This window comes from Pristiophorus japonicus, chromosome 23, assembly GCF_044704955.1.
Source record: "Pristiophorus japonicus isolate sPriJap1 chromosome 23, sPriJap1.hap1, whole genome shotgun sequence".
NCBI lineage: Eukaryota > Metazoa > Chordata > Chondrichthyes > Pristiophoridae > Pristiophorus > Pristiophorus japonicus.
In genome coordinates this window covers 37,586,448-37,603,773 of record NC_091999.1, presented here as the reverse complement: position 1 = coordinate 37,603,773, position 17,326 = coordinate 37,586,448, and the positions used below count along the sequence as shown (strand labels likewise).

At 43.6% G+C, this 17,326-nt stretch overlaps 10 non-coding genes across 10 annotated transcripts; all 10 read right to left on the bottom strand.

The window, feature by feature from the left end:
• Window positions 1–3,706: 3,706 nt before the first annotated feature.
• trnad-guc (transfer RNA aspartic acid (anticodon GUC)) lies at window positions 3,707–3,778 on the bottom strand. The gene has a single exon. It is a non-coding gene; the product is annotated as a tRNA-Asp (tRNA).
• Window positions 3,779–5,363: 1,585 nt separating this feature from the next.
• On the bottom strand, window positions 5,364–5,444 carry trnas-aga (transfer RNA serine (anticodon AGA)). Its single transcript has one exon. It is a non-coding gene; the product is annotated as a tRNA-Ser (tRNA).
• Window positions 5,445–5,663: 219 nt separating this feature from the next.
• trnad-guc (transfer RNA aspartic acid (anticodon GUC)) lies at window positions 5,664–5,735 on the bottom strand. Its single transcript has one exon. It is a non-coding gene; the product is annotated as a tRNA-Asp (tRNA).
• Window positions 5,736–7,318: 1,583 nt separating this feature from the next.
• On the bottom strand, window positions 7,319–7,399 carry trnas-aga (transfer RNA serine (anticodon AGA)). Its single transcript has one exon. It is a non-coding gene; the product is annotated as a tRNA-Ser (tRNA).
• Window positions 7,400–7,618: 219 nt separating this feature from the next.
• trnad-guc (transfer RNA aspartic acid (anticodon GUC)) lies at window positions 7,619–7,690 on the bottom strand. The gene has a single exon. It is a non-coding gene; the product is annotated as a tRNA-Asp (tRNA).
• A 1,583-nt stretch (window positions 7,691–9,273) lies between these two features.
• Window positions 9,274–9,354, bottom strand: trnas-aga (transfer RNA serine (anticodon AGA)). Its single transcript has one exon. It is a non-coding gene; the product is annotated as a tRNA-Ser (tRNA).
• A 219-nt stretch (window positions 9,355–9,573) lies between these two features.
• On the bottom strand, window positions 9,574–9,645 carry trnad-guc (transfer RNA aspartic acid (anticodon GUC)). Its single transcript has one exon. It is a non-coding gene; the product is annotated as a tRNA-Asp (tRNA).
• A 1,583-nt stretch (window positions 9,646–11,228) lies between these two features.
• On the bottom strand, window positions 11,229–11,309 carry trnas-aga (transfer RNA serine (anticodon AGA)). The gene has a single exon. It is a non-coding gene; the product is annotated as a tRNA-Ser (tRNA).
• Window positions 11,310–15,438: 4,129 nt separating this feature from the next.
• trnad-guc (transfer RNA aspartic acid (anticodon GUC)) lies at window positions 15,439–15,510 on the bottom strand. Its single transcript has one exon. It is a non-coding gene; the product is annotated as a tRNA-Asp (tRNA).
• Window positions 15,511–17,095: 1,585 nt separating this feature from the next.
• Window positions 17,096–17,176, bottom strand: trnat-agu (transfer RNA threonine (anticodon AGU)). Its single transcript has one exon. It is a non-coding gene; the product is annotated as a tRNA-Thr (tRNA).
• Window positions 17,177–17,326: the final 150 nt, after the last annotated feature.

Sequence of the window (17,326 nt, the reverse complement as noted above, 5' to 3'; positions counted from 1 at the left end):
AGAGAGAATGAGAGACAGAAAGTGTGAGACTGAGAAGGAGAGGCAGACTGAGTGAGAAAAAGACTCAAATATATACATATACAGAGATGTGGGTGTGTGATCTATTAAGAGAGAGAGGGAAAGAGTGAGAGAAAGACATTGATAAAGACAGTGACAAGGAGAGAGACAGATAGAGAGAGAGCGATCGAGACTAAAACAGAAAATGATGGAAATACTTCTCAGCTTACAGGCAGGGACTAACAGAGACAGGCAAAGACATGGACAGACCGAAATGATGGGAAAGAGAGAACCAGTCAGAAAAAGAGTCTGAGAGAATCCCATTGGAACATACGTGGCACCGTGAGAAAGAGACAGATTGAGAGACAGAGACAAACAGAGAAACAGGGACAGACAGAGTGAGTCAGACTGAGAGAGACAAAGACTCAAACATAGAAAACTCTCTGAAGAGAGAGAGAGAGGCAGAAACCGAGCGACACAGATACATTTCACAATTTCATTTCATTATCGGTTCAGAGTGTCACATTGTTGCAGAAAATTGCTGATTCAACCGATGAAAATCCGGTCTCACTGATCAGAATGGGAGGATATCCGTGTTAAATTAAAGAGATACCAGGAGTGGGGGACAAACCCACGCGGGACAAACCCATTGAGTTTTAAGGCCAACGCCTCAACCACTCGGCTGTTCTGGTCCTGTGAGAACCTGGATTCTGTCTCTGTGAGAATCTGGGCTTCAACCCCAACCCCACATACAAACACATGCACATCGGCTTTCAGTGAGCATTTACGAACATTTTTAGTAATATTGACACGGGGGCAAATCTCCTATTCTTTTTCGAATAATGCACTGGGAACTTTCATATTCACCCGAGGGTGCAGACGGAGCTTCAATTTAACATTTCATCCGAAAGTCAACAGCTTCAACATTGCAAAATTCCCCAAGTGCTGCACTTTGAGTGTTAACCAAGATGATATGCTCAAGTCTCAGAAGTGCGACTTGAACAGACAAACTCCCGATTCAGTCGAGAATGCGGCCACTGAACCAAAGCCGATACAAAAGTTCGCAACCGTATTATTTTCCCCAAGTCGTTTTTATACGTTCCAGGACATATCAAATTCATGGTGATGATTTCCAGTGACAGTTGCACATACACAGAGACATATAAATAGATAGACAGACACAGAGACCCACACACACATATCCAAAAATTTGCACGCACCAACGACAATGCACAGATGCCTCAGACATCTCGAGGAATAGACAGGCTGAATCACTGTCGCAACTTTGACTGATGTTTGCGATTTTTGAAACGGATGTATCGTGAATATTGCAGATTAATAAAAATGAGAAAAAAATGTCAAAGTTGAAAGGTGTGGGACGTTATTCCATCTATCTCAGGATTAGTTTGGCAGAGAACCGGTTAAATTGTGAAATGAAATGAAAAATGCTGAGAATCGTAGTCGGCAGGATTCGAACCTGCGCGGGATAACCCAACAGATATCTAGTCCATCGCCTTAACCACTCGGCCACGACTACTGTGTCGGTGCCTTTTTAAACTTTACTCAGAAAAAACTCAGTCATCCATCTCTGTGTAGCAGACGGCCAAAGACACCTGAAAAATTCTCCGTTTGCTAAAAATCTAGACGAGGCAATCTCATCCACCTGTATTTTTACAGTTCCATATTACTCTGGTTCTTTTTAACATGCATCTCTTCCAAGAAACAGAAGTAAAATTCGACATTTTGAAACAACTGCCTCCCCGTCGGGGAATTGAACCCTGGTCTCCCGCGTGACCAGCGGGGATACTCACCACTATACTAACGAGGAACTGACGTGTACCAATTCCGTCAGAGCAGTAATCGAGTCACTGTGAACAGAACTGGACACCAGGAGAAGTCGACAGACACATTGAGAGACAGAGACAAACCGACAAACAGGGAGAGACAGACAGCGAGATAGAGAGAACGAGAGACAGAAAGTGTGAGACTGAGAAGGAGAGGAAGACTGAGTGAGAAAAAGACTCAAATATATACATATACAGAGATGTGTGTGAGTGATCTATTCAGAGAGAGAGGGAAAGAGTGAGAGAAAGACAACGATAAAGACTGTGACAAGGAGAGAGACAGAGAGAGAGAGAGCGACAGAGACTAAAACAGAAAATGATGGAAATACTTCTCAGCTTACAGGCAGGGACTAACAGAGACAGGCAAAGACATGGACAGACCGAAATGATGGGAAAGAGAGAGCCAGTCAGACAAAGAGTCTGAGAGAATCCCATTGGAACATACGTGGCACCGTGAGAAAGAGACAGATTGAGAGACAGAGACAAACAGAGAAACAGGGACAGACAGAGTGAGTCAGACTGAGAGAGACAAAGACTCAAACATACAAAACTCTCTGAAGAGAGAGAGAGAGAGGCAGAAACCGAGCGACACAGATACATTTCACAATTTCATTTCATTATCGGTTCAGAGTGTCACATTGTTACAGAAAATTGCTGATTCAACCGATGAAAATCCGGTCTCACTGATCAGAATGGGAGGATATCCGTGTTAAATTAAAGAGATACCAGGAGTGGGGGACAAACCCACGCGGGACAAACCCATTGAGTTTTAAGGCCAACGCCTCAACCACTCGGCTGTTCTGGTCCTGTGAGAACCTGGATTCTGTCTCTGTGAGAATCTGGGCTTCTACCCCAACCCCACATACAAACACAGACACATCGGCTTTCAGTGAGCATTTACGAACATTTTTAGTAATATTGACACGGGGGCAACTCTCATATTCTTTTTCGAACAATGCACTGGGAACTTTCATATCCACCCGAGGGTGCAGACGGAGCTTCAATTTAACATTTCATCCAAAAGTCAACAGCTTCAACATTGCAAAATTCCCCAAGTGCTGCACTTGAGTGTTAGCCAAGATGATCTGCTCAAGTCTCAGAAGTGCGACTTGAACAGACAAACTCCCGATTCAGTCGAGAATGCTGCCACTGAACCAAAGCCGATACAAAAGTTCGCAACCGTATTATTTTCCCCAAGTCGTTTTTATACGTTCCAGGACATATCTAATTCATGGTGATGATTTCCAGTGACAGTTGCACATACACAGAGACATATAAATAGATAGACAGACACAGAGACCCACACACACATATCCAAAAATCTTCACGCACCAACGACAATGCACAGATGCCTCAGACATCTCGAGGAATAGACAGGCTGAATCACTGTCGCAACTTTGACTGATGTTTGCGATTTTTGAAACGGATGTATCGTGAATATTGCAGATTAATAAAAATGAGAAAAAAATGTCAAAGTTCAAAGGTGTGGGACGTTATTCCATCTATCTCAGCGTCAGTTTGGCAGAGAACTGGTTAAATTGTGAAATGGAATGAAAAATGCTGAGAATCGTCGTCGGGATTCGAACCTGTGCGGGATAACCCAATGGATTTCTAGTCCATCGCCTTAACCACTCGGCCACGACTACTGCGTCGCTGTCTTTTTAAACTTTACTCAGAAAAAACTCAGTCATCCATCTCTGTGTTGCAGACGGCCAAAGACTCCTGAAAAATTCTCCGTTTGCTAAAAATCTGGACGAGGCAATCTCATCCACCTGTATTTTTACAGTTCCATATTACTCTGGTTCTTTTTAATATGCATCTCTTCCAAGAAACAGAAGTAAAATTCGACATTTTGAAACAACTGCCTCCCCGTCGGGGAATTGAACCCCAGTCTCCCGCGTGACAGGCGGGGATACTCACCACTATACTAACGAGGAACTGACGTGTACCAGTTCTGTCAGAGCAGGAATCGAGTCACTGTGAACAGAACTGGACACCAGGAGAAGTCGACAGACACATTGAGAGACAGAGACAAATCGACAAACAGGGAGAGACAGACAGCGAGATAGAGAGAATGAGAGACAGAAAGTGTGAGACTGAGAAGGAGAGGAAGACTGAGTGAGAAAAAGACTCAAATATATACATATACAGAGATGTGTGTGAGTGATACTATTCAGAGAGAGAGGGAAAGAGTGAGAGAAAGACAACGATAAAGACTGTGAAAGGAGAGAGACAGATAGAGAGAGAGCGACAGAGACTAAAACAGAAAATGATGGAAATACTTCTCAGCTTACAGGCAGGGACTAACAGAGACAGGCAAAGACATGGACAGACCGAAATGATGGGAAAGAGAGAGGCAGTCAGACAAAGAGTCTGAGAGAATCCCATTGGAACATACGTGGCACCGTGAGAAAGAGACAGATTGAGAGACAGAGACAAACAGAGAAACAGGGACAGACAGAGTGAGTCAGACTGAGAGAGACAAAGACTCAAACATACAAAACTCTCTGAAGAGAGAGAGAGAGAGGCAGAAACCGAGCGACACAGATACATTTCACAATTTCATTTCATTATCGGTTCAGAGTGTCACATTGTTACAGAAAATTGCTGATTCAACCGATGAAAATCCGGTCTCACTGATCAGAATGGGAGGATATCCGTGTTAAATTAAAGAGATACCAGGAGTGGGGGACAAACCCACGCGGGACAAACCCATTGAGTTTTAAGGCCAACGCCTCAACCACTCGGCTGTTCTGGTCCTGTGAGAACCTGGATTCTGTCTCTGTGAGAATCTGGGCTTCTACCCCAACCCCACATACAAACACAGACACATCGGCTTTCAGTGAGCATTTACGAACATTTTTAGTAATATTGACACGGGGGCAACTCTCATATTCTTTTTCGAACAATGCACTGGGAACTTTCATATCCACCCGAGGGTGCAGACGGAGCTTCAATTTAACATTTCATCCGAAAGTCAACAGCTTCAACATTGCAAAATTCCCCAAGTGCTGCACTTTGAGTGTTAACCAAGATGATATGCTCAAGTCTCAGAAGTGCGACTTGAACAGACAAACTCCCGATTCAGTCGAGAATGCGGCCACTGAACCAAAGCCGATACAAAAGTTCGCAACCGTATTATTTTCCCCAAGTCGTTTTTATACGTTCCAGGACATATCAAATTCATGGTGATGATTTCCAGTGACAGTTGCACATACACAGAGACATATAAATAGATAGACAGACACAGAGACCCACACACACATATCCAAAAATTTGCACGCACCAACGACAATGCACAGATGCCTCAGACATCTCGAGGAATAGACAGGCTAAATCACTGTCGCAACTTTGACTGATGTTTGCGATTTTTGAAACGGATGTATCGTGAATATTGCAGATTAATAAAAATAAGAAAAAAATGTCAAAGTTGAAAGGTGTGGGACGTTATTCCATCTATCTCAGGATTAGTTTGGCAGAGAACCGGTTAAATTGTGAAATGAAATGAAAAATGCTGAGAATCGTAGTCGTCAGGATTCGAACCTGCGCGGGATAACCCAATGGATTTCTAGTCCATCGCCTTAACCACTCGGCCACGACTACTGTGTCGCTGTCTTTTTAAACTTTACTCAGAAAAAACTCAGTCATCCATCTCTGTGTTGCAGACGGCCAAAGACTCCTGAAAAATTCTCCGTTTGCTAAAAATCTGGACGAGGCAATCTCATCCACCTGTATTTTTACAGTTCCATATTACTCTGGTTCTTTTTAATATGCATCTCTTCCAAGAAACAGAAGTAAAATTCGACATTTTGAAACAACTGCCTCCCCGTCGGGGAATTGAACCCCGGTCTCCCGCGTGACAGGCGGGGATACTCACCACTATACTAACGAGGAACTGACGGGTACCAGTTCTGTCAGAGCAGGAATCGAGTCACTGTGAACAGAACTGGACACCAGGAGAAGTCGACAGACACATTGAGAGACAGAGACAAACCGACAAACAGGGAGAGACAGACAGCGAGATAGAGAGAATGAGAGACAGAAAGTGTGAGACTGAGAAGGAGAGGCAGACTGAGTGAGAAAAAGACTCAAATATATACATATACAGAGATGTGGGTGTGTGATCTATTAAGAGAGAGAGGGAAAGAGTGAGAGAAAGACATTGATAAAGACAGTGACAAGTAGAGAGACAGATAGAGAGAGAGCGATCGAGACTAAAACAGAAAATGATGGAAATACTTCTCAGCTTACAGGCAGGGACTAACAGAGACAGGCAAAGACATGGACAGACCGAAATGATGGGAACGAGAGAACCAGTCAGAAAAAGAGTCTGAGAGAATCCCATTGGAACATACGTGGCACCATGAGAAAGAGACAGATTGAGAGACAGAGACAAACAGAGAAACAGGGACAGACAGAGTGAGTCAGACTGAGAGAGACAAAGACTCAAACATAGAAAACTCTCTGAAGAGAGAGAGAGAGGCAGAAACCGAGCGACACAGATACATTTCACAATTTCATTTCATTATCGGTTCAGAGTGCCACATTGTTGCAGAAAATTGCTGATTCAACCGATGAAAATCCGGTCTCACTGATCAGAATGGGAGGATATCCGTGTTAAATTAAAGAGATACCAGGAGTGGGGGACAAACCCACGCGGGACAAACCCATTGAGTTTTAAGGCCAACGCCTCAACCACTCGGCTGTTCTGGTCCTGTGAGAACCTGGATTCTGTCTCTGTGAGAATCTGGGCTTCAACCCCAACCCCACATACAAACACATGCACATCGGCTTTCAGTGAGCATTTACGAACATTTTTAGTAATATTGACACGGGGGCAAATCTCCTATTCTTTTTCGAATAATGCACTGGGAACTTTCATATTCACCCGAGGGTGCAGACGGAGCTTCAATTTAACATTTCATCCGAAAGTCAACAGCTTCAACATTGCAAAATTCCCCAAGTGCTGCACTTTGAGTGTTAACCAAGATGATATGCTCAAGTCTCAGAAGTGCGACTTGAACAGACAAACTCCCGATTCAGTCGAGAATGCGGCCACTGAACCAAAGCCGATACAAAAGTTCGCAACCGTATTATTTTCCCCAAGTCGTTTTTATACGTTCCAGGACATATCAAATTCATGGTGATGATTTCCAGTGACAGTTGCACATACACAGAGACATATAAATAGATAGACAGACACAGAGACCCACACACACATATCCAAAAATTTGCACGCACCAACGACAATGCACAGATGCCTCAGACATCTCGAGGAATAGACAGGCTGAATCACTGTCGCAACTTTGACTGATGTTTGCGATTTTTGAAACGGATGTATCGTGAATATTGCAGATTAATAAAAATGAGAAAAAAATTTCAAAGTTGAAAGGTGTGGGACGTTATTCCATCTATCTCAGGATCAGTTTGGCAGAGAACCGGTTAAATTGTGAAATGGAATGAAAAATGCTGAGAATCGTAGTCGTCAGGATTCGAACCTGCGCGGGATAACCCAATGGATTTCTAGTCCATCGCCTTAACCACTCGGCCACGACTACTGTGTCGCTGTCTTTTTAAACTTTACTCAGAAAAAACTCAGTCATCCATCTCTGTGTTGCAGACGGCCAAAGACTCCTGAAAAATTCTCCGTTTGCTAAAAATCTGGACGAGGCAATCTCATCCACCTGTATTTTTACAGTTCCATATTACTCTGGTTCTTTTTAATATGCATCTCTTCCAAGAAACAGAAGTAAAATTCGACATTTTGAAACAACTGCCTCCCCGTCGGGGAATTGAACCCCGGTCTCCCGCGTGACAGGCGGGGATACTCACCACTATACTAACGAGGAACTGACGGATACCAGTTCTGTCAGAGCAGGAATCGAGTCACTGTGAACAGAACTGGACACCAGGAGAAGTCGACAGACACATTGAGAGACAGAGACAAACCGACAAACAGGGAGAGACAGACAGCGAGATAGAGAGAATGAGAGACAGAAAGTGTGAGACTGAGAAGGAGAGGCAGACTGAGTGAGAAAAAGACTCACATATATACATATACAGAGATGTGGGTGTGTGATCTATTAAGAGAGAGAGGGAAAGAGTGAGAGAAAGACATTGATAAAGACAGTGACAAGTAGAGAGACAGATAGAGAGAGAGCGATCGAGACTAAAACAGAAAATGATGGAAATAATTCTCAGCTTACAGGCAGGGACTAACAGAGACAGGCAAAGACATGGACAGACCGAAATGATGGGAACGAGAGAACCAGTCAGAAAAAGAGTCTGAGAGAATCCCATTGGAACATACGTGGCACCATGAGAAAGAGACAGATTGAGAGACAGAGACAAACAGAGAAACAGGGACAGACAGAGTGAGTCAGACTGAGAGAGACAAAGACTCAAACATAGAAAATTCTCTGAAGAGAGAGAGAGAGGCAGAAACCGAGCGACACAGATACATTTCACAATTTCATTTCATTATCGGTTCAGAGTGTCACATTGTTGCAGAAAATTGCTGATTCAACCGATGAAAATCCGGTCTCACTGATCAGAATGGGAGGATATCCGTGTTAAATTAAAGAGATACCAGGAGTGGGGGACAAACCCACGCGGGACAAACCCATTGAGTTTTAAGGCCAACGCCTCAACCACTCGGCTGTTCTGGTCCTGTGAGAACCTGGATTCTGTCTCTGTGAGAATCTGGGCTTCAACCCCAACCCCACATACAAACACATGCACATCGGCTTTCAGTGAGCATTTACGAACATTTTTAGTAATATTGACACGGGGGCAAATCTCCTATTCTTTTTCGAATAATGCACTGGGAACTTTCATATTCACCCGAGGGTGCAGACGGAGCTTCAATTTAACATTTCATCCGAAAGTCAACAGCTTCAACATTGCAAAATTCCCCAAGTGCTGCACTTTGAGTGTTAACCAAGATGATATGCTCAAGTCTCAGAAGTGCGACTTGAACAGACAAACTCCCGATTCAGTCGAGAATGCGGCCACTGAACCAAAGCCGATACAAAAGTTCGCAACCGTATTATTTTCCCCAAGTCGTTTGTATACGTTCCAGGACATATCAAATTCATGGTGATGATTTCCAGTGACAGTTGCACATACACAGAGACATATAAATAGATAGACAGACACAGAGACCCACACACACATATCCAAAAATTTGCACGCACCAACGACAATGCACAGATGCCTCAGACATCTCGAGGAATAGACAGGCTGAATCACTGTCGCAACTTTGACTGATGTTTGCGATTTTTGAAACGGATGTATCGTGAATATTGCAGATTAATAAAAATGAGAAAAAAATGTCAAAGTTGAAAGGTGTGGGACGTTATTCCATCTATCTCAGGATCAGTTTGGCAGAGAACCGATTAAATTGTGAAATGGAATGAAAAATGCTGAGAATCGTAGTCGTCAGGATTCGAACCTGCGCGGGATAACCCAATGGATTTCTAGTCCATCGCCTTAACCACTCGGCCACGACTACTGTGTCGCTGTCTTTTTAAACTTTACTCAGAAAAAACTCAGTCATCCATCTCTGTGTTGCAGACGGCCAAAGACTCCTGAAAAATTCTCCGTTTGCTAAAAATCTGGACGAGGCAATCTCATCCACCTGTATTTTTACAGTTCCATATTACTCTGGTTCTTTTTAATATGCATCTCTTCCAAGAAACAGAAGTACAATTCGACATTTTGAAACAACTGCCTCCCCGTCGGGGAATTGAACCCCGGTCTCCCACGTGACAGGCGGGGATACTCACCACTATACTAACGAGGAACTGACGGATACCAGTTCTGTCAGAGCAGGAATCGAGTCACTGTGAACAGAACTGGACACCAGGAGAAGTCGACAGACACATTGAGAGACAGGGACAAACCGACAAACAGGGAGAGACAGACAGCGAGATAGAGAGAATGAGAGACAGAAAGTGTGAGACTGAGAAGGAGAGGCAGACTGAGTGAGAAAAAGACTCAAATATATACATATACAGAGATGTGGGTGTGTGATCTATTAAGAGAGAGAGGGAAAGAGTGAGAGAAAGACATTGATAAAGACAGTGACAAGGAGAGAGACAGATAGAGAGAGAGCGATCGAGACTAAAACAGAAAATGATGGAAATACTTCTCAGCTTACAGGCAGGGACTAACAGAGACAGGCAAAGACATGGACAGACCGAAATGATGGGAAAGAGAGAACCAGTCAGAAAAAGAGTCTGAGAGAATCCCATTGGAACATACGTGGCACCGTGAGAAAGAGACAGATTGAGAGACAGAGACAAACAGAGAAACAGGGACAGACAGAGTGAGTCAGACTGAGAGAGACAAAGACTCAAACATAGAAAACTCTCTGAAGAGAGAGAGAGAGGCAGAAACCGAGCGACACAGATACATTTCACAATTTCATTTCATTATCGGTTCAGAGTGTCACATTGTTGCAGAAAATTGCTGATTCAACCGATGAAAATCCGGTCTCACTGATCAGAATGGGAGGAGATCCGTGTTAAATTAAAGAGATACCAGGAGTGGGGGACAAACCCACGCGGGACAAACCCATTGAGTTTTAAGGCCAACGCCTCAACCACTCGGCTATCCTGGTCCTGTGAGAACCTGGATTCTGTCTCTGTGAGAATCTGGGCTTCAACCCCAACCCCACATACAAACACATGCACATCGGCTTTCAGTGAGCATTTACGAACATTTTTAGTAATATTGACACGGGGGCAAATCTCCTATTCTTTTTCGAATAATGCACTGGGAACTTTCATATTCACCCGAGGGTGCAGACGGAGCTTCAATTTAACATTTCATCCGAAAGTCAACAGCTTCAACATTGCAAAATTCCCCAAGTGCTGCACTTTGAGTGTTAACCAAGATGATATGCTCAAGTCTCAGAAGTGCGACTTGAACAGACAAACTCCCGATTCAGTCGAGAATGCGGCCACTGAACCAAAGCCGATACAAAAGTTCGCAACCGTATTATTTTCCCCAAGTCGTTTTTATACGTTCCAGGACATATCAAATTCATGGTGATGATTTCCAGTGACAGTTGCACATACACAGAGACATATAAATAGATAGACAGACACAGAGACCCACACACACATATCCAAAAATTTGCACGCACCAACGACAATGCACAGATGCCTCAGACATCTCGAGGAATAGACAGGCTGAATCACTGTCGCAACTTTGACTGATGTTTGCGATTTTTGAAACGGATGTATCGTGAATATTGCAGATTAATAAAAATGAGAAAAAAATTTCAAAGTTGAAAGGTGTGGGACGTTATTCCATCTATCTCAGGATCAGTTTGGCAGAGAACCGGTTAAATTGTGAAATGGAATGAAAAATGCTGAGAATCGTAGTCGTCAGGATTCGAACCTGCGCGGGATAACCCAATGGATTTCTAGTCCATCGCCTTAACCACTCGGCCACGACTACTGTGTCGCTGTCTTTTTAAACTTTACTCAGAAAAAACTCAGTCATCCATCTCTGTGTTGCAGACGGCCAAAGACTCCTGAAAAATTCTCCGTTTGCTAAAAATCTGGACGAGCCAATCTCATCCACCTGTATTTTTACAGTTCCATATTACTCTGGTTCTTTTTAATATGCATCTCTTCCAAGAAACAGAAGTAAAATTCGACATTTTGAAACAACTGCCTCCCGTCGGGGAATTGAACCCCGGTCTCCCGCGTGACAGGCGGGGATACTCACCACTATACTAACGAGGAACTGACGGATACCAGTTCTGTCAGAGCAGGAATCGAGTCACTGTGAACAGAACTGGACACCAGGAGAAGTCGACAGACACATTGAGAGACAGAGACAAACCGACAAACAGGGAGAGACAGACAGCGAGATAGAGAGAATGAGAGACAGAAAGTGTGAGACTGAGAAGGAGAGGCAGACTGAGTGAGAAAAAGACTCACATATATACATATACAGAGATGTGGGTGTGTGATCTATTAAGAGAGAGAGGGAAAGAGTGAGAGAAAGACATTGATAAAGACAGTGACAAGTAGAGAGACAGATAGAGAGAGAGCGATCGAGACTAAAACAGAAAATGATGGAAATAATTCTCAGCTTACAGGCAGGGACTAACAGAGACAGGCAAAGACATGGACAGACCGAAATGATGGGAACGAGAGAACCAGTCAGAAAAAGAGTCTGAGAGAATCCCATTGGAACATACGTGGCACCATGAGAAAGAGACAGATTGAGAGACAGAGACAAACAGAGAAACAGGGACAGACAGAGTGAGTCAGACTGAGAGAGACAAAGACTCAAACATAGAAAATTCTCTGAAGAGAGAGAGAGAGGCAGAAACCGAGCGACACAGATACATTTCACAATTTCATTTCATTATCGGTTCAGAGTGTCACATTGTTGCAGAAAATTGCTGATTCAACCGATGAAAATCCGGTCTCACTGATCAGAATGGGAGGATATCCGTGTTAAATTAAAGAGATACCAGGAGTGGGGGACAAACCCACGCGGGACAAACCCATTGAGTTTTAAGGCCAACGCCTCAACCACTCGGCTGTTCTGGTCCTGTGAGAACCTGGATTCTGTCTCTGTGAGAATCTGGGCTTCAACCCCAACCCCACATACAAACACATGCACATCGGCTTTCAGTGAGCATTTACGAACATTTTTAGTAATATTGACACGGGGGCAAATCTCCTATTCTTTTTCGAATAATGCACTGGGAACTTTCATATTCACCCGAGGGTGCAGACGGAGCTTCAATTTAACATTTCATCCGAAAGTCAACAGCTTCAACATTGCAAAATTCCCCAAGTGCTGCACTTTGAGTGTTAACCAAGATGATATGCTCAAGTCTCAGAAGTGCGACTTGAACAGACAAACTCCCGATTCAGTCGAGAATGCGGCCACTGAACCAAAGCCGATACAAAAGTTCGCAACCGTATTATTTTCCCCAAGTCGTTTTTATACGTTCCAGGACATATCAAATTCATGGTGATGATTTCCAGTGACAGTTGCACATACACAGAGACATATAAATAGATAGACAGACACAGAGACCCACACACACATATCCAAAAATTTGCACGCACCAACGACAATGCACAGATGCCTCAGACATCTCGAGGAATAGACAGGCTGAATCACTGTCGCAACTTTGACTGATGTTTGCGATTTTTGAAACGGATGTATCGTGAATATTGCAGATTAATAAAAATGAGAAAAAAATGTCAAAGTTGAAAGGTGTGGGACGTTATTCCATCTATCTCAGGATTAGTTTGGCAGAGAACCGGTTAAATTGTGAAATGAAATGAAAAATGCTGAGAATCGTAGTCGGCAGGATTCGAACCTGCGCGGGATAACCCAACAGATATCTAGTCCATCGCCTTAACCACTCGGCCACGACTACTGTGTCGGTGCCTTTTTAAACTTTACTCAGAAAAAACTCAGTCATCCATCTCTGTGTAGCAGACGGCCAAAGACACCTGAAAAATTCTCCGTTTGCTAAAAATCTAGACGAGGCAATCTCATCCACCTGTATTTTTACAGTTCCATATTACTCTGGTTCTTTTTAACATGCATCTCTTCCAAGAAACAGAAGTAAAATTCGACATTTTGAAACAACTGCCTCCCCGTCGGGGAATTGAACCCTGGTCTCCCGCGTGACCAGCGGGGATACTCACCACTATACTAACGAGGAACTGACGTGTACCAATTCCGTCAGAGCAGTAATCGAGTCACTGTGAACAGAACTGGACACCAGGAGAAGTCGACAGACACATTGAGAGACAGAGACAAACCGACAAACAGGGAGAGACAGACAGCGAGATAGAGAGAACGAGAGACAGAAAGTGTGAGACTGAGAAGGAGAGGAAGACTGAGTGAGAAAAAGACTCAAATATATACATATACAGAGATGTGTGTGAGTGATCTATTCAGAGAGAGAGGGAAAGAGTGAGAGAAAGACAACGATAAAGACTGTGACAAGGAGAGAGACAGAGAGAGAGAGAGCGACAGAGACTAAAACAGAAAATGATGGAAATACTTCTCAGCTTACAGGCAGGGACTAACAGAGACAGGCAAAGACATGGACAGACCGAAATGATGGGAAAGAGAGAGCCAGTCAGACAAAGAGTCTGAGAGAATCCCATTGGAACATACGTGGCACCGTGAGAAAGAGACAGATTGAGAGACAGAGACAAACAGAGAAACAGGGACAGACAGAGTGAGTCAGACTGAGAGAGACAAAGACTCAAACATACAAAACTCTCTGAAGAGAGAGAGAGAGAGGCAGAAACCGAGCGACACAGATACATTTCACAATTTCATTTCATTATCGGTTCAGAGTGTCACATTGTTACAGAAAATTGCTGATTCAACCGATGAAAATCCGGTCTCACTGATCAGAATGGGAGGATATCCGTGTTAAATTAAAGAGATACCAGGAGTGGGGGACAAACCCACGCGGGACAAACCCATTGAGTTTTAAGGCCAACGCCTCAACCACTCGGCTGTTCTGGTCCTGTGAGAACCTGGATTCTGTCTCTGTGAGAATCTGGGCTTCTACCCCAACCCCACATACAAACACAGACACATCGGCTTTCAGTGAGCATTTACGAACATTTTTAGTAATATTGACACGGGGGCAACTCTCATATTCTTTTTCGAACAATGCACTGGGAACTTTCATATCCACCCGAGGGTGCAGACGGAGCTTCAATTTAACATTTCATCCAAAAGTCAACAGCTTCAACATTGCAAAATTCCCCAAGTGCTGCACTTGAGTGTTAGCCAAGATGATCTGCTCAAGTCTCAGAAGTGCGACTTGAACAGACAAACTCCCGATTCAGTCGAGAATGCTGCCACTGAACCAAAGCCGATACAAAAGTTCGCAACCGTATTATTTTCCCCAAGTCGTTTTTATACGTTCCAGGACATATCTAATTCATGGTGATGATTTCCAGTGACAGTTGCACATACACAGAGACATATAAATAGATAGACAGACACAGAGACCCACACACACATATCCAAAAATCTTCACGCACCAACGACAATGCACAGATGCCTCAGACATCTCGAGGAATAGACAGGCTGAATCACTGTCGCAACTTTGACTGATGTTTGCGATTTTTGAAACGGATGTATCGTGAATATTGCAGATTAATAAAAATGAGAAAAAAATGTCAAAGTTCAAAGGTGTGGGACGTTATTCCATCTATCTCAGCGTCAGTTTGGCAGAGAACTGGTTAAATTGTGAAATGGAATGAAAAATGCTGAGAATCGTCGTCGTCAGGATTCGAACCTGTGCGGGATAACCCAATGGATTTCTAGTCCATCGCCTTAACCACTCGGCCACGACTACTGCGTCGCTGTCTTTTTAAACTTTACTCAGAAAAAACTCAGTCATCCATCTCTGTGTTGCAGACGGCCAAAGACTCCTGAAAAATTCTCCGTTTGCTAAAAATCTGGACGAGGCAATCTCATCCACCTGTATTTTTACAGTTCCATATTACTCTGGTTCTTTTTAATATGCATCTCTTCCAAGAAACAGAAGTAAAATTCGACATTTTGAAACAACTGCCTCCCCGTCGGGGAATTGAACCCCAGTCTCCCGCGTGACAGGCGGGGATACTCACCACTATACTAACGAGGAACTGACGTGTACCAGTTCTGTCAGAGCAGGAATCGAGTCACTGTGAACAGAACTGGACACCAGGAGAAGTCGACAGACACATTGAGAGACAGAGACAAATCGACAAACAGGGAGAGACAGACAGCGAGATAGAGAGAATGAGAGACAGAAAGTGTGAGACTGAGAAGGAGAGGAAGACTGAGTGAGAAAAAGACTCAAATATATACATATACAGAGATGTGTGTGAGTGATACTATTCAGAGAGAGAGGGAAAGAGTGAGAGAAAGACAACGATAAAGACTGTGAAAGGAGAGAGACAGATAGAGAGAGAGCGACAGAGACTAAAACAGAAAATGATGGAAATACTTCTCAGCTTACAGGCAGGGACTAACAGAGACAGGCAAAGACATGGACAGACCGAAATGATGGGAAAGAGAGAGCCAGTCAGACAAAGAGTCTGAGAGAATCCCATTGGAACATACGTGGCACCGTGAGAAAGAGACAGATTGAGAGACAGAGACAAACAGAGAAACAGGGACAGACAGAGTGAGTCAGACTGAGAGAGACAAAGACTCAAACATACAAAACTCTCTGAAGAGAGAGAGAGAGAGGCAGAAACCGAGCGACACAGATACATTTCACAATTTCATTTCATTATCGGTTCAGAGTGTCACATTGTTACAGAAAATTGCTGATTCAACCGATGAAAATCCGGTCTCACTGATCAGAATGGGAGGATATCCGTGTTAAATTAAAGAGATACCAGGAGTGGGGGAGAAACCCACGCGGGACAAACCCATTGAGTTTTAAGGCCAACGCCTCAACCACTCGGCTGTTCTGGTCCTGTGAGAACCTGGATTCTGTCTCTGTGAGAATCTGGGCTTCTACCCCAACCCCACATACAAACACAGACACATCGGCTTTCAGTGAGCATTTACGAACATTTTTAGTAATATTGACACGGGGGCAACTCTCATATTCTTTTTCGAACAATGCACTGGGAACTTTCATATCCACCCGAGGGTGCAGACGGAGCTTCAATTTAACATTTCATCCGAAAGTCAACAGCTTCAACATTGCAAAATTCCCCAAGTGCTGCACTTTGAGTGTTAACCAAGATGATATGCTCAAGTCTCAGAAGTGCGACTTGAACAGACAAACTCCCGATTCAGTCGAGAATGCGGCCACTGAACCAAAGCCGATACAAAAGTTCGCAACCGTATTATTTTCCCCAAGTCGTTTTTATACGTTCCAGGACATATCAAATTCATGGTGATGATTTCCAGTGACAGTTGCACATACACAGAGACATATAAATAGATAGACAGACACAGAGACCCACACACACATATCCAAAAATTTGCACGCACCAACGACAATGCACAGATGCCTCAGACATCTCGAGGAATAGACAGGCTGAATCACTGTCGCAACTTTGACTGATGTTTGCGATTTTTGAAACGGATGTATCGTGAATATTGCAGATTAATAAAAATGAGAAAAAAATTTCAAAGTTGAAAGGTGTGGGACGTTATTCCATCTATCTCAGGATCAGTTTGGCAGAGAACCGGTTAAATTGTGAAATGGAATGAAAAATGCTGAGAATCGTAGTCGTCAGGATTCGAACCTGCGCGGGATAACCCAATGGATTACTAGTCCATCGCCTTAACCACTCGGCCACGACTACTGTGTCGCTGTCTTTTTAAACTTTACTCAGAAAAAACTCAGTCATCCATCTCTGTGTTGCAGACGGCCAAAGACTCCTGAAAAATTCTCCGTTTGCTAAAAATCTGGACGAGGCAATCTCATCCACCTGTATTTTTACAGTTCCATATTA